Raw genomic sequence first — 22,911 nt, forward strand, 5'->3', positions numbered from 1 at the left:
AGGATTTTCTTTTGTATTCTTGTTGCAGGCAGTCTCTCTGCAGACTCCAATGTTATAGTAACATCCGGCTCATGACAGTGCTTTTCTTGAAGTCTGGATGCTAAAAGCTCAGCTCCTTTTTTCGATAAATTCAAGTCACAATTAAATCATTTAGTTCCTTTTAAGAAAATTTGTTTGGTTATTTCTTTAAACTGGATGAAACTAACATTTCCACATCATCACATTCAACTTCGCATAAAAAACTGGATTATGGCACAGGTAAATCTTCGCTATGTGGTATCGGTTGTTTGCAGAATTCATACTTGGGTATTCCCATTTGCGTTTCATAAATCGATTCATACCCTTCACATTTGCAGCACAAAAATAGCAGTCACTCAAGTGACCTTTTGTCTCACACCACATCATAGGTATGACGAAATGAAGTCCTTTTCGATCACCTTTAGTCCAATTGCAGAATGATTCCACGCAGGTTTTACCAACTTTGTGAGGCACCAAATCTTGTCTTGCTGGTTTATGTGACGTCCATAATAAGCCTAATACGCTTGTTTTACAAATGCAGTTATATTTTTTCTTTCTTTTGCAACACTATGTTTGCCACAAATATAACAAAAAACATCAGGGTTCTTAGTACACCGTCTTCGAGAAGAACTAATATTTTTACGGCAAAAACATTTTGTTTCACACATTCAGTGCTAACTCCCAATAAAAGCTGAGGACGTACTGAACAAAACAAGCCCAACCAGTGGGATATTGGTTGTGGTGGGACAGAGAGAGGGCAGAACAAAGGAACAGGAGGTGCGCTAACTGCGTCACTCGGTCCTCTCCATTGCTCCTCTCTGTATGCTGGGAGGAGGCGTGGCTGTGGTCTGAGGATGTCCCAGCAGGCTCAGCAGTGCACTGCCACGCCTCCTCCCAGCATTAGTGAGGAGATATGAATGTGTTGTGTTGCTCCTCTCTGTATGCTGGGAGGAGGCGTGGCTGTGGTCTGAGGATGTCCCAGCAGGCTCCGCAGTGCACTGCTACACCTCCTCCCAGCATTAGTGAGGAGATATGAATGTGTTGTGTTGCTCCTCTCTGTATGCTGGGAGGAGGCGTGGCTGTGGTCTGAGGATGTCCCAGCAGGCTCAGCAGTGCACTGCCATGCCTCCTCCCAGCATTAGTGAGGAGATATGAATGTGTTGTGTTGCTCCTCTCTGTATGCTGGGAGGAGGCGTGGCTGTGGTCTGAGGATGTCCCAGCAGGCTCCGCAGTGCACTGCCATGCCTCCTCCCAGCATTAGTGAGGAGATATGAATGTGTTGTGTTGCTCCTCTCTGTATGCTGGGAGGAGGCGTGGCTGTGGTCTGAGGATGTCCCAGCAGGCTCCGCAGTGCACTGCTACACCTCCTCCCAGCATTAGTGAGGAGATATGAATGTGTTGTGTTGCTCCTCTCTGTATGCTGGGAGGAGGCGTGGCTGTGGTCTGAGGATGTCCCAGCAGGCTCAGCAGTGCACTGCCATGCCTCCTCCCAGCATTAGTGAGGAGATATGAATGTGTTGTGTTGCTCCTCTCTGTATGCTGGGAGGAGGCGTGGCTGTGGTCTGAGGATGTCCCAGCAGGCTCCGCAGTGCACTGCCATGCCTCCTCCCAGCATTAGTGAGGAGATATGAATGTGTTGTGTTGCTCCTCTCTGTATGCTGGGAGGAGGCGTGGCTGTGGTCTGAGGATGTCCCAGCAGGCTCCGCAGTGCACTGCCACGCCTCCTCCCAGCATTAGTGAGGAGATATGAATGTGTTGTGTTGCTCCTCTCTGTATGCTGGGAGGAGGCGTGGCTGTGGTCTGAGGATGTCCCAGCAGGCTCCGCAGTGTACTGCCACGCCTCCTCCCAGCATTAGTGAGGAGATTTGAATGTGTTCTGTGTCTCAAATGTCACAGCTACGTTATCACAAATAAAACAAATTCTTGTTATTGTTGAAAGAGGGTAGTTGTTAAAAAAGCAAACCTAAGTGCTATGTTAAGTAAAGCAGGCCTAGACTAGTAAGGTACATCAAATGGAGAAAATAATTGAATTTTATAATTTTTCATATATTTGAAAACTGGAGCCAATTCAGCTATGGCGAAGATCTAATGCAAAAATAGGACCTCCGAGTACTCTCAAACCGATCTTAAATCCTTGGCAAGAAAAAAATTTATATTTTTTTGTTCCCCAGTGTAATCTTTAGATGTGTGGCCAGCTTAACTGTGCCGGAACCCGGGAGGTTAATCACTACATTCCTATGAAAGGGGCTATAAACATCTTTTAAGTGTGCATTTTATGTGTGTCCTATTAACTGATTACACCCTGCAGATCCGTTTTTATTCTATTATACATTTTTTATTATTACTTTTTGCTAATAATCTTTTGCTATCATTTTAGGTACATTTATTGTACTTATTACACTTAATTTCTAGCGCTTTCTGGTACTACACATAATATAAGACAATTTACTTTACTTTATGAAAGCTGCTTTTATTACAAATTAGAAGTGCTTGACCACATTGTATATCATATAGTTTCGTTGTAGGTGATATATCGTTGCTTCTGTACACAATAGAACAACCATCTTTTAGATCCCTGGGATATTTGAATAATGGGCTGTACAGTGTACAGTGGGCCAGAGCCGGCCCTAGGCATAGGCATTCCAGGCAAATGCCTAGGGCATTTGGAATGCCTTAGGGGTATCCCGCGGCTCAGAACTATTAACGATGCAGCCGGTGCATCGCGACAATGAAGGGGGTCACAGCCAGCAGTACTAATAATGAGTCACACTGAGTCATTATTACAGTACTCTGAGTCTGCGCTCCGGCCTGGCGCGGGTGGTACCGGGGAAGGAGGCGGTCTCAGACCGGAGGAGGAGGGGAGCCCTTCCATTCTTATCCTCACTCTACCTGAGTCCAGTACGCTATGCTGGAATCCCCATAACACGTGGCCCGTGGGTGACTCATTGTTTCCGGCCAGGTTGGCAACTGCATTGCTGCTGCTGCTCTCTCCGCTGTCCGCACATCACCATAGCTGCAGACTATAGCTGGCCACACTTCCACTACACCTGTGACCTGACCAGCCTGTCACTAGACTGCCTGAGACCCAGCCCCTCCCCCTGAGTCCCCACCCCCTCCACTCTGTCTAATATACATCTTGCCGAGACCCTGCCCCTTCCTCTCCAGTCTAGCCCTCTGTCACACAGTATCTCCTTTCCTGTGCCATGGAGGAGCCAGTGTCATCTATGGGGGTGGTATCTTTATGCAATGGGAGGGGTGTATTTGATTTTGTTTGGGACGGGGGGGTGTTGGAGTGTGTTTTTAATACTATCTGTGGTGGGGTGATGTATTAATTTAGTGTGTGTGTGTGAGAGGGGTGTGCTCATATTATCTGGGTTATAATTTATATGTGGGTCACCAATGTTCTCTGCATTATATGGTGCTCACTGCGATGCTCTCTATATTACATTGCGCTCACTGCGATACTCTCTGCATTATATGGTGCCCCACTGCACCGCACTCTAAATTACATGGCGCTCACTGCGACTCTCTCTACATTATATGGCCCTCACTGCTACAGACTCTGCATTATATGATGCTACTGACATCCTATGTGCTGTGAGGCCACGCCCCTTCCCCACGCATCCACACCCATTTTTCGGATGAATGCCTACTGTGCGCGCAGATAGTCCCTTGCTTGCTATCTGCACCTGGGACAGCCACTCACTAGTTCCGCCACTGGGCTGTGGCAAATAAAATGGCCATGGGAGAGCATGCTGCGCATGCCCAACCACAGCCACTCCTCACATCCCACGGCTCCGTCTCCATCAGCCGCCCAGTGCCCACCAAGTTCAGCAGGGATGGTCCAGGAGCTTAAAAAAATAAGCGGGGTTGGCCGCAACGTTCCGTCTGCACATGTGCTTGGCACCTAACTCGGGGGGACCCAGCAGCGCCTGAAAGGCTTCACTGAAGCCGGAAAGGCAGCGCTGGGTCCCCATTCCCGCATTGCTCTCATCACCTAAAGATGGCGAGAGCGATGCTGTGACAAACAGTGGTACTCTTAGAAAGGATGACATAATCCCTTTAGTGAAGGTATGCATCGTTGATAATGTGGCCCTAAGTAAGTCAGCTGAGCTCTCAGCTGGTAGAGGGGTGCTGCTGGATGACTGAGAGGTGCTGACTGTGCTGGGAAAGGGGAGCATAGAGGCCAGCCTTGCCAGGGGTGCTGTGTGGTGGAAGACTGAGGGTGCTTTGCTGGAAAAGGGGAACATAATTAATGAGACCAGGGGTGCTGTGCTGGATGAGGGGTGCTGCGAAAGGGATGCATAATGAGACATGGGATACTGTTCTGGATGTGGGGCGCTGGATGAGGCCAGGGGTGCTGTGCTGGGAAAGGGGTACTGGATGATGCCAATGGTACTGTGGGGAGAGTGGAGAGACGAGCAGTGAAGGGGACAGTATGTGGTGCTGTGAGGTGAGCAGCAACTGGATCAGTGTGTGTGTACATGTAGCTATCTATCGAGAAAGAGAGAGAGAGAGAGATATGTAATAGATGTGTTAAAAAAATGGGGGTAAATGAATCACAATTTTATGAGGAAGAAAGAAAGAAAAGGGAGCAACACCTAAGAGGTAAGTGAAAACTGAGTATCATGTTTGAATAGGTTGGGGAGAGTGACTGTAGATTGTACTGTGGTGGGATTATCTGCTAGGGAAACACCTGCCAAAATCTTGTCTAGGGCACCAATGTGGTTAGGGCCGGCTCTGCAGTGGGCTGTGCTATAATAAAGAAGAAACAGGGAAAATGCAATTTTCTCTGTGCAGTATTGCTTGGTATATGTACTATATATTATTAATAGTGTCGATATTCATTCATTATCATAATTTTCTATTTTTGTGGTTATTTTTAGTGGTTCACTAACTTCATCCATCATCTCTATATATATGCATATTTTTTGACAAACTATTTATTTTTGGTATTTTTTATTTTTATTCTTATTCATATTTCAATAAATTAACTCATTTTTGTCTGTATATTAGCGCAGTTTTTCTTATTTATTTATGGTTTTGTGTGGGGTTGCAATTCCCCCTCAATTTTAACTGCTGCAGCTACAGATATTACAAGTGTCATTTAAGCGCCTTGATACACCTTTATTTTCTGTTTGTTTAATTGCTTTCTTGAGCTGCTAAATACATTTGTAATTTATCATGGTGGAATTTACTTGGTTTAGTGAACTAAAAACTATAAGGGAACAATACTTGACTAATTTTGATAAAGAGGAGCTAATTGAGATCCCTGAACCTGATATGAACAAGGGTTTTTTAGAACTGGAGACATTGGGCCTGATTCAGAGCCGGACGCAATTAGCGCTCGCTCGTTCGGAAAAAGAGGGTGGCTATTCAAATGATCCGTTCGCTCTTTGCGGTCTGTTGACGCCTCCATATCTGAACGAGCGAACAAAACTTGCGGACGTTTATTTGAAAAATACGCCCCCTGGCCACTCGCATCATACATCATGTCCGCTATTTATTAGATTAATCGAGTACATCGAACAGCGTATGAACTGCTCGCTATTCTGGTGGTTGGTTTTTCCTACCACTATATTGCGAGCAGTTTTGACTATAAAACAACCAGGTGACGTGGTCAATGACGCTGCTGTTGTAATTATGCACACCCATAAAACGCCCGTTTTGACCTTTAAGCACGCCTGCGTTCTTAATTCCACTCCCCGTTTTCAAGCACCTTCCCCTATTACCACCCACATACGCCTCATCCTGTCACTCAAAGTAGCAGGCATTCGCTATATAGCGAACAAACGATTTTCGGCCGCACTGACTGGTTCGCGCATGCGTATTATAAACCGTACGCATGCGCAGAAGTGCGAACATCGCTCGGAACGAGCGTACTGCCGCTTACGAGCGGCTCTGAATCAGGCCCATTGTTACAGTCTGAGAGCAGCCATTGGCGGGATAAGATTTTTTTACAAAAATATATTGATCTTGACAGGATCCCTAAGGGCCTGCAAGTTTATAAAAATTTATCTATTTCATATTATTTAGAATTGACTGCAGAGTGGGAACAAACACTAAAGCAGTGCTCAATTTCCTTAATAAAACTTTTGATTAAATACAGAGAGAGGAAGGTTATGAAAACGACATGTGAGATCGAACAAACTAAGAATAGTCTGTTGAAATTTAAATTGAATCCAGATTTCAAAAAGAGAGAGAATGAATTGCAGCAAAATATTCAAATATATGAACAGGATCTAATCGAAAATAAAAAACAAAAATTATTTAGGGATGAGAGACCTGGACCAATTAGAAAACAGTCATTCTTTCAAAAAAAGAATATATATTACCAAAAGAAAAGGTTCTTAAATGATAAGAGAAAAGATGATCGCTCATATTATGTGAATAACATGAAAAAAACTAAACCCCTAAACTTTCCATCCCCTAAATTAGATGAATCTAAACGTCCCAGACTCCATTCTTATAGAGATACACCTAATTTTGAGATGGGAGCTAGACCAAAATATAATAGACAAAGGAATCAGGATTTTCAAGAGAGAGATCTGGAGTGGAAAATACCGATTCATTACAACCGGTACGATCCCCTCCAAAATCCTACACCCAAACGATCAAGAGACGTAGGGGAAAGAGAGGAATGGGACGAGCAAGAAATACGAAGACCCAGACATCATTAAAAGAACCCCAAACTCAAGGTATATTTAATCTAGCTAAGAAAATTTTAAAAGAATTAGAAATTACAATATTATCTAAGGGTCTTAAATATGCCCCTAGTTCCAACCCGAATCTGTTCAATCTATTTTCTGAGCTAAATCGGTATGTGCGATCTCTTTGCAGACAGAGGTACTTTTTTTTTCAAAAAAACAGAAAACTCAACCTAACAATGAAGAATTCTTAGAACCCATATTGCTGGATGCTGATGACATGGAATGTCTCTCTGTACTACAAACACTTGAAGAAGAAGCCAATGAACCCACTAGTTTGGAGGATATGGCTTTATTTGATATTAATCATCATATAGATCCTTTAAAGTCAAACGGGAGAATATATAAAAAGAAATCCCATTTTTTTCCATTAAACCATAAAAGTCCAACGATACAACTGTTTTATAAAAACACCCTGAAGGAATTCCAAATGCTTTGTAATAAAAATCCCCACCTAGATCTAGGGAAGAAAAATCTTACCCCTGTCGAGAGAAAGGCCCTGAGGGCTCTCCAGGAGGACGATTCCATCATCATCAGAGCTGCTGACAAGGGGGGTGGAGTCGTCATCCTGGATAGACCGGATTATATGAAGGAGGCCTTTAGACAGTTGCATGATTGCAAATATTATAAAATATTATCAGATGATCCTACCACCAAATTTAAACTGGAATTACATGAACTTCTTACTAGTGCCCTGACGGATAGGGTGATTTCCAAAGAAGAACTGAATTTTTTATTTATACACTATCCTGTCACCCCTATATTTTATTATTTACCCAAGATTCACAAATCCCTCACTACACCCCCCGGTCGTCCTATTATTTCAGGTATTAATTCTCTCACATCTAATTTATCACTTTATGTAGATCACTTTCTTCAGGATTACGTTGTCTCTCTGAGATCACACATCAGAGACACCATACACTTATTGAAATTACTAGAAAATATACACTGGTGTCCGGGATATGGGTTTCTCACCCTGGACGTTCAGTCACTTTATAGTAATATCCCACATAAGGGAGGCATTTTAGCCATAGAAAATACACTCAAAAAAGATGTTGCGGTTCCAGAGAGACAAGGTAAGTTTATTTTGGACTTAATACATTTCATACTAACGCATAATTATTTTTTGTTTGACTCCACCTTCTTTCTTCAGGTGCTCGGAACCGCCATGGGAACCAGGTTCGCCCCGAGCTTCGCCAACCTATATATGGGCGCATTTGAAGACCATCATGTCTGGAATGGACCGTTCGGGGCGAGCCTGGTTTTCTATGGCAGGTATATTGATGACCTGATTTTTATTTGGGATGGGGATCACGATTCTGTTGTTGCATTCGCTAATTATTTAAACACCAACACTATGAATCTTTACTTCACTTCCACTTTTAGTCACACTTCAGTTGATTTTTTGGATGTCACTCTCTCCATTGAGGGAAATAGGATTATTTCCACCTTAGTTACGAAAACGGTCGATTGCTGTTCATATTTACACTATAAAAGTGGTCATCATCGCCCCTGGATCAACAATATTCCAAAAATCCAGATGGGCCGTATTGTTAGGAATTTCACAAGAGATATAGACTTTGAACTCCATACTAATAAACTAGAAGCCAGTTTTATAGATAGAGCTTATCCTTTAACTTTAATTAATGAAGCCAAAACACATGCTATAGAAAAAAGGAAGACTATAAATAGGCCTACCGTTATTAATAATGAAAACCTTGGGAATATTGGAGGCAATAAAGAGATCTCTTCTGAAAATCCAAAAATAGATCCATCTCTCCTGTTCATTTCACAATTTAACAATAAATCTAGACAGATTCGATCAATTATTAATAAAAATTATAAATTATTATTTAATGATTCAATTTTATCTCAATGTATTAAACCTTCACCTACTATTGTATTCAAAGAGAACAGAAACCTCGGTAGTTTTCTAGCACCTAGTATGATTAAACCGTTACCACTGATTCAAGAAGCCAATTCTACTTGGCTCCCTAATAAACCTATGGGTTGCTATCGCTGCAATCGACCGAGATGTCTGACGTGTGGTTATATTAAAAATAAAACAAAAACTTTCTTTTCAGTAACAAATGATTCCGAATATATTATAAAAGATTTTATTAATTGTCAATCAGAATACATTGTATATTTACTTAGTTGTACATGCCCTAAACAATATATTGGACGTACCACAAGACCTCTAAAGGAGAGATTTAGGGAACATCGTACTAATATAATTAAAGGATTGATGACACATAGTGTTTCTCGCCACTTTGTAGAATGTCATAATAGAGATCCACAAGGAATCTCTATTATAGGAATACAAATTGTAAAATATACTTTAAGAGGCAGTGATCGTTTTAAAAAACTCTGTCAGGCAGAATCAGAATGGATATTTAAACTCCAGACACTGGTTCCTGATGGGTTGAATGAAGCTTTAGAATTTCTTGATTAAATTTGGGACGCGGCTGGTGGTCACCGCTTGGTATCCATATGTACTGTCTGGTCAGTGGGTTCCTGCTGTGTCCACCCACCGCCTCCCATGTTTCTCCCTTCCTCTCTCTTCTTACTCCTTTTTTACTCATTTATATCCCATCAATGAGTGCTAATAATTGTTATCAATTTATTTTTTTATGACATTTTTTGTATTTATTATTAAGTTATTATTTTTTCATCAGAAATTTTATATATATTTTTTTTTCTTTTATAGATACATCCAGACTAATAGTATTATTTATGTCTATATATGTCACCTATATGTTTATATGTGTGTATACATTTGGGGAGAGATATATATAATATGTGTATATTTATACACTATATAGATGGGTGTTACTATGCACACCCACAATGTATTTACCTAGATATTCACTATGGCCCTCATTCAGAGCCGTACGCTCTGAGCAGAGCGCACGCTCTGAATGAGGGCTGGCCTCCATGAAAATGGAGCGTCCTTCTGGACGCTCGTATAGCTGTGGGTCACCACCCACAGGCTATACGAGCGTGCATTTTGATGGCCGCGATGGTCAAGACCATCGCGACCATCAAAATTGCGAGCCGGAGCCTGCGGTTGAGGTTTTCAACCGCAAGCTCCTTTGTGATTTTGGCTCTATCAGAGCCAAAATCACTCCCACTGACATCACTAGTGATGTCAGTGGGCCGGCTTTTGACGGGAGGCGTTCCCGTGGGAACGCCCCCGTCAGGGAGGCACGCCCCCGCACGCCTACCAAAGGGGGCGTGTTGTCAATCAACATTGACAGCACGCCCCCTTTGATCGGACACAACGAGCGAAGGACTTTCCTTCGCTCGTCGCGTCTGGCGCATGCGCACGACGGAGCTCCCTCCGTCGTGCGCATGCTCAGTCCAGAACATCGACCCACTTGCGAGCGGACAGCCGCTCGCGAGTGGGTCTGAATCAGGCCCTATATCCCCTATATATATATATATATATTATATTTCTATTTACGCTACTCTTGTTCATGTTACTATTGGGGTGCTCCTATATCCATTAGTCAAGTATATTTAATGTCTCTTAAATATATATATCCTCTCAATACCTTTTATTTATCCATATGATTATTAATGATTTTTATATGTTTATAGCTAACAGTCACTAATTCTTCTTCTTGATATATACATATTTGTATTTTAATATGTTATTGATATGATTATTTTTGTCTCTGGTTTTTGTTTATAGATATATTTAGGTATATATGAATTACAATAGACATACTAATGAGACAGCACATGGTTAATACACCTGTTTCTACTAATGTCTGAAGTGTTTTACAAAGCTCCCTTTATAAGGGAGGGACTCTTTGGTATGGGCATTAAGCTTGAAAAAGTCCCGATGCGGGATGAAACGCATAGCTGCCCGTATCTACTATATTTGTTTTGCCCTGTAACAAGCTCCTGCAAATGTGCCAGTGTCCACAGCCTTTGGTTTGATGTGGGGAGATCCGACAAGCTATCGGTACAGAGAGATTTGATAAGTTGCGGCCGCGCTTATCCACCTATTCAATATTCTCCTGCATCCTCTCCGGCCCTGATCATCAGCAGCTTAATACTCATCTGCAGCCGGACAGAGAGCCTTACCATCCGATCCATACAGCCGCGAGACACGGAGGCTGCCTTCTTCTCCGGCTAGTAGTTTCCACCGTACAGCCGGATAGAGAGCCGCGCTGCACATCAGCTGCCGTCTGTGACTTTGAGGCTGGTCAGTGTTTCAAGTTTTGTTCTCATTATTATGCGCCCGACGGGGTGACACTCTGACTTTTGCTATTTATCAATTACCTCTCTACAATATAAATCACAGACAGCATATTATTGTGGACACCCAAAAGGATACCTTTATTGCAGGCTTGCGGTTACAGTGTTGCAACATTACGCTATTAACAACTAATGGTGCATACACACGATCAGATTTTTCCTTCAGATATGAACGATAACGATTTAAAAATCGTTCAGTCGTTCATATCTGATGGAAAATCGTTCATATCTGACATGCCTGAACGATGGACGATCAACGATGCGCGTTCCCGTTTGTCAGATAACGATATCTGACATCTGATGGGTTTGCAGTCAGACTTGGACGATTCCATTCATTTTAATGCAGTCAAAAATCGTTCAATCGTTCAAATCGTTCAAAACTTTGGTCAAATCGTCCAAATCGTTCAGATCGTTTAATCGTTCATCTGACAAATCTGACAAGTCTGACAAATCTGACCGTGTGTACGCTCCATAAGTGTTTAAACACTTTTTATTGATGCTACTGAATTTTTTTCACACAATGGTTATTGCTCAATAACTCCCAATATAGCAATATTTGTATCATCTATATTTATCAGTGAATCTATTCAATATAGATACACTCATTGTGTATTACGTGCTTTTTATTGTTCATTATATGTCATTCTTTATATGTACTTTTTATTATTAATAGTGTTGATATTCATTCATTATCATAATTTTCAGATATTTTTGTGGTTATTTTTAGTGGTTCACTAACTTCATCCATCATCTCTATATATATATGCATATTTTTTGACAAACTATTTATTTTTGGTATTTTTTATTTTTATTCTTATTCATATTTCAATAAATTAACTCATTTTTGTCTGTATATTAGCGCAGTTTTTCTTATTTATTTACAGTATTGCTTGGTGTTTGCTGAGACCAGGGGCAGAGCCGCCAAGAGCCACATCGGGCCCGGGTGACAGGAGGCGTGGCATAATTGTGGGAGGTGTGGTCACGCCCCTTTAGGAAAAAAAATGTCATTAGCAGCACTGCGAAGCGTCGCTGCGCACTGGGAGGGGGGCGCTGTGTGCCCCTCAGTCCAGCGCACAACCAATGGGGGGCACGATCAGCATGATCGCTCCCCCCATAGGCATAGGAGACTGCTCCAGCTGCTGCGCGCAGTCTCCCACTGCAGCCCAGCACACAGCAGCGTGTACTGGGCTGCTGTGATGTAGAAGGGAGGAGGGGCAGTGCCGGACCTGGGCCCCCGCTGGGCCCCTCCAGCAAGCCCGGGCAATTTTTACCCGCTCCCCCCTCTCAGCGCCCCTGTCAATCAACATCTACAGCCGCCCCGTCTTGTAGCGAGACCCGTAGCGACGTAGCAGCCGTTGCTGGACGGGTCTCGCGCATGCGCACGCTGGAGGCGGTGCATGCGCAGTGGGGGACCATCGACCCGCTTGCGAGCGGGTCTGAATCAGGCCCACAGAGTGAAGAGAGAAAGCACTAAACAATTAGCACCTTTCAAATTCAGGGGTTTATGGGCTTGATTCAGACCTGCTTGCTAGGATGCGTTCGCTCGTAGCTGGCTGATTTTCGCATTGTGCGTCTGTGTATGCATTGCAGTGCGCATGCGCAAACCGCAGCGAGAGATCGGAAAGCGATTGCTCGCAGTGCATAGACAGCCCAGAGTGAGTGACAGGAGATGCCGTTTGTGGGAGGTGACAGGGGCTGGTCAGTATAAATGGGGGAGTGGAGATGCGAACGCAGGCATGCCTGATGGTACCCGACGTACCGATGGTTGCATACACTTTCTGGAGATGGCGTGCACAAGTGGGCGCCTTAAGACAGGCTGGTGCGTCTGCATACACTGAGCGATCACACGCCAAAACATAGTGGGCGTGCTAATGCCTTGCCGTGCGATCGCCTGCCTTCCAAAATTTGCATACGCTGGGTGCAAGCATACGCATCTAGCGAGTGGGTCTGAATCTAGCCCTATGTACCAAGCAGTGCAATGAGCCGAGAAGTGGGCCAGTGGAGAAGTTGCCCGTAGCAACCAATCACCTTCTACCTATCATTTATAGAATGTACTTGTAAATGATAGGTAGAAACGGTTTGATTGTTATGGGTTACTTCTCCACCCGTTCACTTCTCCACACTGCTTGGTACATAAACCCCAGCAGCTAATTGGTGAGTGCTTTATGGCTCTCCACTTTATAAATACCTCCCTATTAAAACTGATGGTATTGGGGTGTGCCGAGGTTCTCTTTCTGTGAGCTGTACTGCAACATACCACTGTACAGTATATTGTGCTGTGGGTGGGTGTAGAGACCCTTGTTGAGGGGTAAAGTATACAATATAGGGGAAGTGTGACTGCACCATGCGTTGGATGAGTTGGTGCAGGCTGAGGCAGCAGTGGCCTATATGCTTAAGGCATAGGCCTTCTTGTGAGGTCGGGGTCTGCTGACAGTTCACCCGTTAATCCGCTCATTAATGTGTATAATAAATTGCACTGCACATACTTGCACTGGTCTGCAGACATGCAGCGCAATTTAAAAGCAATAGAACTGCCTACAATATCCCACTCATTTGGGGGCTTCTGCATGGTTGTAAGGACTTGTCGCTGCAGCATACAATTGTCCTGCTTGCTCTCCATGTGTTGATTGGACATGGAACTGTCCTGAGGAACCTCTGAAGATGTTGCGAAATGAAAATTTTAAATATTACATGTATATATTTTTCAAAGTATACATGATACTGTATATTGATGTAATGTATAATGAAAACACTAACATTTTATTCTATTTTTCAAGCTCACTACAACTGCGGAGGAGTGGAAAAGTATTACTGGAGGAGTGGAAAAGTATTGCTGGAATGTCCCAATCTGTGGAGGAGCTATAGATGGGAAGCACATGCACATAACACCTCCCAACAGCGGATCCTATTATTACAACTATATAGGGTTCTTTAGCATTGTACAGATGGCTGTGGTCAATGCTAACTATGAATTTATTTTTGTGGGATACGGGGAGAATGGCAAACCTTCAAATGGTGGCTATTTTCAACAGGCCGCATTCTACGAAAAACGGATGTCCAAGACTCTGAACATACCATCTGTCGCAGAAACCAAGCATGGGCTACCATTTGTCTTTGTAGCTGAGGCTTTTGCTTTACATGAACATATCATGAAGCCATACCCGCAATGGACACTCACCAAAGAGAGGCAGATTGTTAATTATACACTTACAGAGCTAGGCAGATTGTGGATAACACTTTCTAAGCAATAGATTAAGCATTTTTCACACAACTATAAATCTACATTGGACAAAAGTGACTGGGTGGTAATGGCGCGCTGTGTGTTGCACAATTTCCTACTGTGTAAAAGACAAAATCAAAGGCCCACTTGCACTGTTATGCCAGATAAAGTGGAGCATGCAGAGGAGGTGGATAAATGGACACCACTTGCGGCAACTGGAACACAAACACTGCATGCACAAGCCAAGCAGACCTGGGAGGACTATATGACATCATTTATTGGTGTGGGGGCAGTGTCAGGGCAAGATAACTTTATTAAATAGTTGTAAAAAATTCAGTTTCACTTTTTCTTAGTTTCAACTTACCATCACAATGCAGCTAGATTCAATCTCATCTAATTCAAAGAAGGCCTCTGCTTGCCTTGGTGTAGGGTAAACTTCAGAAGGTCATAGGACCAAAGGCTGGTCTTATAGACTTCATCTGCTCCCACCATGGATCTTTTAGAGGCCAACATTTGCTATATACCTTCAGGAACACGGTGTGAAAGCTCTGGATCTTTTTGTGGACCCATTCCGCATCCGACTCACTTTGGCACGGCTTGCTGATTGTCACTAGTGACTGTATAGCTGCAGCACACCTCTGCTTGTTGGAATACTTTTTGGAGCGGACCCTCCAAAGACATTCATTTTGGTGATAGACCTCAATTAATTCTTTGGTGAATTCCAGGGTCTTCTTCAAAGGCATTTTCCTGAGAAAAAGGACACAAAATGACTATTACCAATGGTGATTACAAGACCTTGCCAAAATGATAAATCATAATGTGGTGGAATATACTTGACAATTTCAAAATTGTATTCTTACATTTTAATTAATGATTTTACTGTTGAAATTTAAAGCTTTTAATATTAGTTTTTTAATGTTGACATTAAAATAAAGTTTTCTATTATTGAAGTTTAAAAATAAATGTTTATAAATGATTACTCTGGTTTGTAATTTTTTTTTTAACACAACATATTCACACAGACACACATACACACACATTTATAATTCATTGGTCGGTTTGATTGTTTTTATATTTTTTTGTCCAGTTATGCATTCCCCTGCACTAATTGGGATGAAACAAACGCAAGGTGGTCTACTTGGGTCCTGGCCAGGTTTTAGGGAGAAAAAAAAAAAAAGATAAAAATGTTCCCTCCAGCACACTGCAATAAGACTTGAATACTACATGATAATAGAAATTCAGAGATATTTGTTGCATATATTTGCAAATATTTGGTTAAGCACCGGGCCACATCAAGGCTTCTCTGTACCGACGTCTACACAATCATAACACCCTATGCTGTGCTATAATCATGTAGCGTTATGGATGCTGGTACAGAGAAGCCTTGACGTGGCCGGTGCTTAACCATGTATTTGCAAATACATGCAACAAAGGGCCTGATTCAGGGCCGCACGCTATTTGCGCTCGCTCGGTCAGAAAAAGGGGCCGGCTATTTAAATTGAGCGCTCGCTCTTTGCGGTCTGTTGACGCCTCCATGTCTGAGCGAGCGAACGAAACATGCGCTCACTATTTTGTAGAGACGCCCCCTGGCCGCTCGCATCCTACGTCATCTCCGCTATTTATTTGATTAATCGAGTACATCGAAAGGCATCTGAACTGCTCGCAGTGCTTGTGGTAGGTTTATCCTACCGCAATCATGCGAACAGTTCAGGCTAAGAGACAACCAAGTGGCGTGGTCGATGACGCTGCTTTGTTAATTATGCACACCCTTAAAACGCCCGTTTTGACCGTTTGGCACGCCTGCGTTCGGATCTCCGCTCCCCGTTTTCAAGCACCTTCCCCTGTTACCACCCACAAACGCCTCATCCTGTCACTCAAATTAGCAGGCACTCGCTATTTGGCGAGCGCTCGATTTCCGATCGCACTGACTGGTTGGCGCATGCGCATTACAACCCATACAAATGCGCAGTTGTGCGAACATCGCTTGGAGCGAACGAGCGGCCGCTTACGAGCAGCTCTGAATCAAGCCCTCAGTACGGATTCAACTATGAGCATGACTGTGATTACACATGCAGTCTCACTGCGATATGCTAATCCATTGCGCTATGCCGTCGCAGCACAACATAAGGACACCTACCTTACACACATCCATAATACTTAGCAAGTCTGTGAAACCATCGGTAACATTGAACAACATCGGAGCCTCACGCACACTTGCACAAGGTCAGACCTTACTCAGAAATTGCTAAACTTCCTGTACGCAGTGAAAGGCCAACCTGCGTATGCCATCGCACTGTGATGCATACACATGCGCAGAACACAATTGGCCAATTGTGTGCATAATTGCAGTTGTGATTCTTGATGAATCAGGCCCAAAGAAACTGAATTTTTATTTTCATGTCATTTTACTATTTTTGTGCAGGGTGCTGGAGGGAATATTTTTTTCTTTTTCTTCTAGCCTAGAAGTAAACGCCTCCCTTTACAAGCAACTGTGAAAAACTATTAAGTTGATCTGAGCAACCACTATTTTGTATTGCATTGGGATAGTGTGCTGGTACTGTAGCGCTATTTGGAGGTCTCTGGGGTACCTATAGGTGAGTTGGCTCTCAACTTAAATATATCTATGTATGTGCTGTTATCATGCGGCGCTACATTATGCAATTATATGACCCAGAGTGTGTGCTATAATCATATAGCATTAGGGACGCCATTAAAGAGAAGCCTTGACGCAGCTCGATGCTTAACCATGTATTTGCAAATATATGCAACACAGATCTCTGAATTTCTATTATCATGTAGTATTGGAGTCTTTTTGCTTGTTTTTTTGCAGTGTGCTGGAGGGAACATTTTTTCTTCTTCTAGTCTAGAGTAAACCCCTCCCTTTACATGCACCTGTGAAAAAATATTAAGTTGATCTGAGCAACCACTATATGTATTGCAGGTTTTATGAGGGTTGAGGTCCTAGTCAGACCTCCTGCTGGTGTACACTGAGCAGAACTGACACGGGGAGCCTGTTCTGATCCTTCCACTGGATACATTTGGATAAAAACTTCAGAGTGGTAACATTGAATCCCAGAAGACATACTAGGGGATTGAGGTCCTAGTCAGACCTCCTGCTGGTGTACACTGAGCAGAACTGACACAGGGAGCCTGTTCTGATCCTTCCACTGGATACATTTGGATAAAAACTTCAGAGTGGTAACATTGAATCCCAGAAGACATACTAGGGGATTGAGGTCCTGGTCAGACCACCTGTTGGTGTACGCTGGGCAGAACTTTGACCCAGGGATGCTGGAGCAGAACCTTGACACGGGAAGCCTGTTCTGGGCCTTTCACTGGATGGATTTGGATGAAAACTTCAGAGTGATGGCAATTGGTCTGGGATACCTAATGGAGTGGTTGGGTCCTGGTTGGACCTCACAGCGGAGTGGGCCAAGCAGAATTGGCCTCTTCTAGGCCTTCCACTGGATAGATTTGACAACATCACATCATTTGGATGAAAACTTGACAGAGTCGTAACACTGGGTCCCAAAAGACATACTGGGGGGTTGAGGTCCCAGTTGGACCTCCCGTTGGTGTATGCTGGGCAGAACTTTGACTAAGGGAGCGGTTCTGATCCTTCCACTGGATAGTTTTGGATGAAAACTTGACAGAGTGGTAACATTGGGTCCCAGAAGATATACTAGGGGGTTGAGGTTCCGGTCAGACCTCCTGTTGGTGTACGCTGTGCAGAACTTTGACCCGGGGACACTGGACAGAAGTTTGACACAAGGAGCCTATTCTGAGCCTTCCACTCTATGGATTTGGACAAAATCTTCACAGAGGGGTGGAAATTGGTCTGGGATACCTAATTGAGTGGTTGGAGTCCCGGTCGGACATCACAGCGGAGGCGTCGGGAAGAACTTTGACCCAGGGAGCCTGTTCTGGGCTTCCCATTAGATGGATTTGGATGACATCACATATTTTGATGGAAACTTCAGAGTGGTAACATTGGATCCAAGAAGACATGCTAGGGGGTTGAGGTCCCTGTCGGACCTCCCATTGGGCAGAACTTTGACCCAGGGAGCCTGTTCTGGGCCTTCCAGTGGATGTACTTGGATGAAAACTTCACAGAGGGGTTGCAATTGGTCTGGGATGCCTACCAATTGGTCTGGGATGCCTAACTTAATAACTAGAAGATTATGTCCCAGTGGGACCTCCCATTGGTGTACGCTGGGCAGAACTTTGACCCAGGGAGCCTTCCACTGGATGTATTTAGATGAAAACTTCATAGAGGGTCGGCAATTGGTCTGGTATACATATATAAATATATATACATACACACAGTATATAAACACTACCGTTCAAAAGTTTGGGGTCACTTAGAAATTTCCTTATTTTTGAAAGAAAAGCAGTTTTTTTCAATGAAGATAACATTAAATTGATCTGAAATATACTCTATACATTGTTAATGCTGTAAATGATTATACTAGCTGCAAACATATGGTTTTTAATGGAATATCTACATAGGTGTATAGAGGCTCAATTCCAGCAACCATCACTCCAGTGTTCTAATGGTACATTGTGTTTGCTAAGCGCGTTAGAAGACTAATGGATGACTAGAAAACCCTTGCAAACCCTTGTGCAATTATGTTAGCACAGCTGAAAATGGGTTTGCTCCTTAGAGAAGCTGTAAAACTGTCCTTCCTTTGAGCTAGTTGAGTATCTGGAGCATTACATTTGTATATACTCTCCAAATGGCCAGAAAAACAGAACTTTCATGTGGAACTCGACAGTCTATTCTTGTTCTTAGAAATGAAGGCTATTCCTTGCGAGATATTGCCAAGAAACTGAACATTTCCTACAACGGTGTGTACTACTCCCTTGAGAGAACAGCACAAACAGGCTCTAACCAGAGTAGAAAGAGAAGTGGGAGGCCCCGATGCAAAATTGTGCAAGAAGACAAGTACATTAGAGTCTCTAGTTTGAGAAATAGATGCCTCACAAGTCCTCAACTGGCAGCTTCATTAAATGGTACCCGCAAAACGCCAGTGTCAATGTCTACAGTGAAGAGACGACTCCGCGATACTGGCCTTCTAGGCAGATTGGCAAAGAAAAAGCCATATCTGAGACTGGCCAATAAAAGGAAAAGATTAATATGGGCAAAAGAACACAGACATTGGACAGAGGAAGATTGGAAAAAGTGTTATGGACAGATGAATCGAAGTTTGAGGTGTTTGGACCACACAGAAGAACATTAGTGAGATGCAGAACAAGTGAAAAGATGCTGGAAGAGTGCCTGACGCCATCTGTCAAGCATGGTAGAGTAATGTGAGGGTCTGGGGCTGCGTTGGTGCTGGTAAAGTGGGAGATTTCTACAAGGTAAAAGGGATTTTGACTAAGGAAGGTGATCACTCCATTTTGCTAATCCATGCCATACCCTGTGGACAGCGTTTGATTGGAGCCAATTTCCACCTCCAACAGGACAATGACCCAAAGCACCCCTCCAAATTATGCAAGAAGCATTTAGAGAAGAAGACAGCTGGTATTCTATCTGTAATGGAGTGGCCACATAGGCGAACCTAGACATTTGGTAATGGGTGGTCCCAGTTCCAACCCATTACCTAAACTTATGTTACCTTGGAAGATTTGGCACTGTGTTTTGTGATCATTATTTAGGCAGCAAAGATTTCTAATGTTATTCATATTAGTGTCCATGCCAGACTGGGGGTAGGGCAGGACAGTGATGTGCGGGCTGAGCCTTTATGTGCGCGCCGAAGGTGCACATGCTCCTGAGAGGGGGTGTGGCCTTGTGACATCCCCAAAAAGAGGGTGAAGGCACAGAGCTAAAGGTGGAGTTACAGGGAGGGTGAGTGCAGAAACACTAAGCGGGAATTACAAGGAGGGTGAAGATAGGGACCCTGTGGGGGAGTTGCAGGGAGGATGAGGGCAGGGATACTGAGGGGTACTTACAGGGATGGTGAAGGCAGAGACACTGAGGTGAAGTTACAAGGAGAGTAAGGGCAGGGACACTGATGGGGGTTACAGGGAGAGTAAGGGCAGGGACACTGATGGTGCGTACACATGTAGCGATAAAACTACACGATTTGCACGATAACGATATCGATCATATCGTTATCGTAAAAATTGTGTAGTTTCAGTCACCATCCAACCGCAAATCGACCAACGATGCACAGGCACATATGGGCGATAGCGATATCGTCCATCGCCCGTGCATGCTGCCCAACCTGATTCGATATTGAGCAGGTTACTATAGGGACCCGTGATCACTGTTTGTGGGGCGCTATAGTCGCTGGTAAGTTGGTGGTGTGTTTAATGATCTATATAGATCATCCGACACACCAGGGAGGGTGCAGTACGATCTACCAGTGATATAGCATCGCTGGCAGATCTCTACTTGTGTACGCACCATGGTGAGGGCAGGGACAATGAGGTGAAGTTATAAGGAGGGTGAGGGTAGGGACACTGTGGGGCAGTTACAGGTTTGGTGAGGGCAGGGACACTGAGGAGTACTTACAGTTACAGGAAGGTATAATGCAGAGACACTAAGGTGAAGTTACAGGGCTGGTTGACGTCAGAGATACTGAGGGGAATCCTACATGTGATATGAGTACATAAAGAGCATTGATGCCCCCTCCACAAGTGAAGCAGGGAGAGCGCACACCGAAAGAGCGCGCTGAAGAAAAACAGGTATGGTCTCACTGGGAAGGGGCATGATCAAAATATAGTACCCCCCAATTCAAATTATGCAACACAGTAGTGCCTCTTCATCACATTACACCGTACAGTAGTGTCCCTTATTCACGTTACATCATACAGTAGTAGTGCCCATTATAACACATTATGCCACACAAACTTTTATTTTGCTGTGGCTGGACAAAACGCTATTATTGCGCAATCATTTCCAGAGAGCGTGGCTAAATCCGGTACCATCATGCCCACACAGGCTTCTGAACAAACAAATAGAATTACTCCGTCGGGCAAACATTAGTTAAGGCGACTGATGAATTAATTTAATCGCCCCCAGACAGCCAGCCCACTTGCTATATGAACAGATTATAATATATATATATATATATATATATATATATTGTGGCAGTATCACCAGAGATGGCGCTGGTGAGCAGCAGATTCTGTGTGTGGCAGGAGAGATCCGCCCACACAGAATACAAAAGCATTCTGGGAGATTGGGTAAGGGCTGCCCAGTGAACTCAGTGCAGGGAGGACTGAGGCAGACCAGTCAGACAGAGGGCCTGATTCAGAGCCGGACGCTCTGAAAGAGCACTCACTCTGAATCAGGGCGTGTTTTTTTTTTTTTGGAGCGGCCTCCTGGCCACTCGCATAGCTGTGGGTGACCACCCACAGCTATAGCGAGCTGCCAGGTTGATGGTCGCGATGGTCAAGACCATCACGACCATTTGGCTTGCGATGAGACCCTTGTGGTAGGGTCTCATGGCCGCAAGCCCCATAGAGCTTCTGGCTCTGACAGAGCCGGAAGCTCTCCCACTGACATCACTGGCAAGCGTTCCATTGGGAACGCCTCCGTTTGGCCGGCCACCCCCCCCGGCCCGCCCACAAAACGGGGTGAGCTGTCACTCACCGACAGCTCGCCCCGTTTGGTATGACACCCGGAGCGACAGAGCACCCGTCGCTAGCCGGGTCTCGTGCATGCGCATGACGGAGCCGGCTCTGTCATGTGCATGCCTAGTGGGCAAACATCGACCTGGTTGCGAGCGCTCAGCGCTTGCGACCGGGTCTGAATCAGGCCCAGAGCTCACTGTGCTAGCAAGCCAGTGTGGGCCTGGAGGCCTGAGCCTAGACCTGTGAGGTACAGGGAAGGCCATCAAACCCTGGGACTGAGCTATGGTACCTGCAAGGAAGCAGGCCAGACTGTGAGAGGCAGCAGCCAACAAGCTAAGGAAGCTATACCAGGCCAGGAGGCCAGTGTCCAGTCCTGCTTGTGGCAGGAAGGACCACCAATCTCAGAAACTGTGAACGACTTTCATACAGAGTAGCTGCTTCTATTGAGAGGGTTCAAGAAGTGAGCTAATGCCCTAAGAAAGGGCTAGGCGTTTATTATTCTCTGTTTGTTCCTGATTATGCTGGAAGCAAAGCACCACGTTCATTTGTTTTACTGGAATGCCATGTGTGGAGTCTGATCCTGCATCTAATCACTGCACCACTGACACTAGTCTACCAAGCTAATTACCCCAAGTATCACTATATATAAATATATATATATATATATATATATATATATATATATATATATATATATATATATACATATATATATATACATATATATATAAGCACAATAGATAGCCTATTATGAGAAGATTTTAATAATAAGAAACAATGATTAAATACAGGAGTTACTGCCAAAACAGTCTGTAAATTACAGAGGTATATTTACTAAAGTGCGGGTTTTTAGGAGTAGAGATGTTGTCCATAGCAACCAATCATATTCTATCTGTAAACTTCTACTTTTTTCTACTTAGTATGACCCCTCCCTTTCATGCACCTGATTAGTGCTGCTAGATTGATTGAGCAGCTGCCATTTTTGTTTGTTTGGTATGAGTTGCATGAAGGAGCCAGCATTAGTGGGGCATGCTGGTTCTAGTAGTGCTAGTTGGAGTTCCCAGGGGTGACTCCCAGGTAAGCTGGCTCTCAATGTGGATGCATTTATGTATG

Source organism: Taudactylus pleione, unplaced genomic scaffold (assembly GCF_031769625.1).
Source record: "Taudactylus pleione unplaced genomic scaffold, aTauple2 ptg000102l, whole genome shotgun sequence".
NCBI lineage: Eukaryota > Metazoa > Chordata > Amphibia > Anura > Myobatrachidae > Taudactylus > Taudactylus pleione.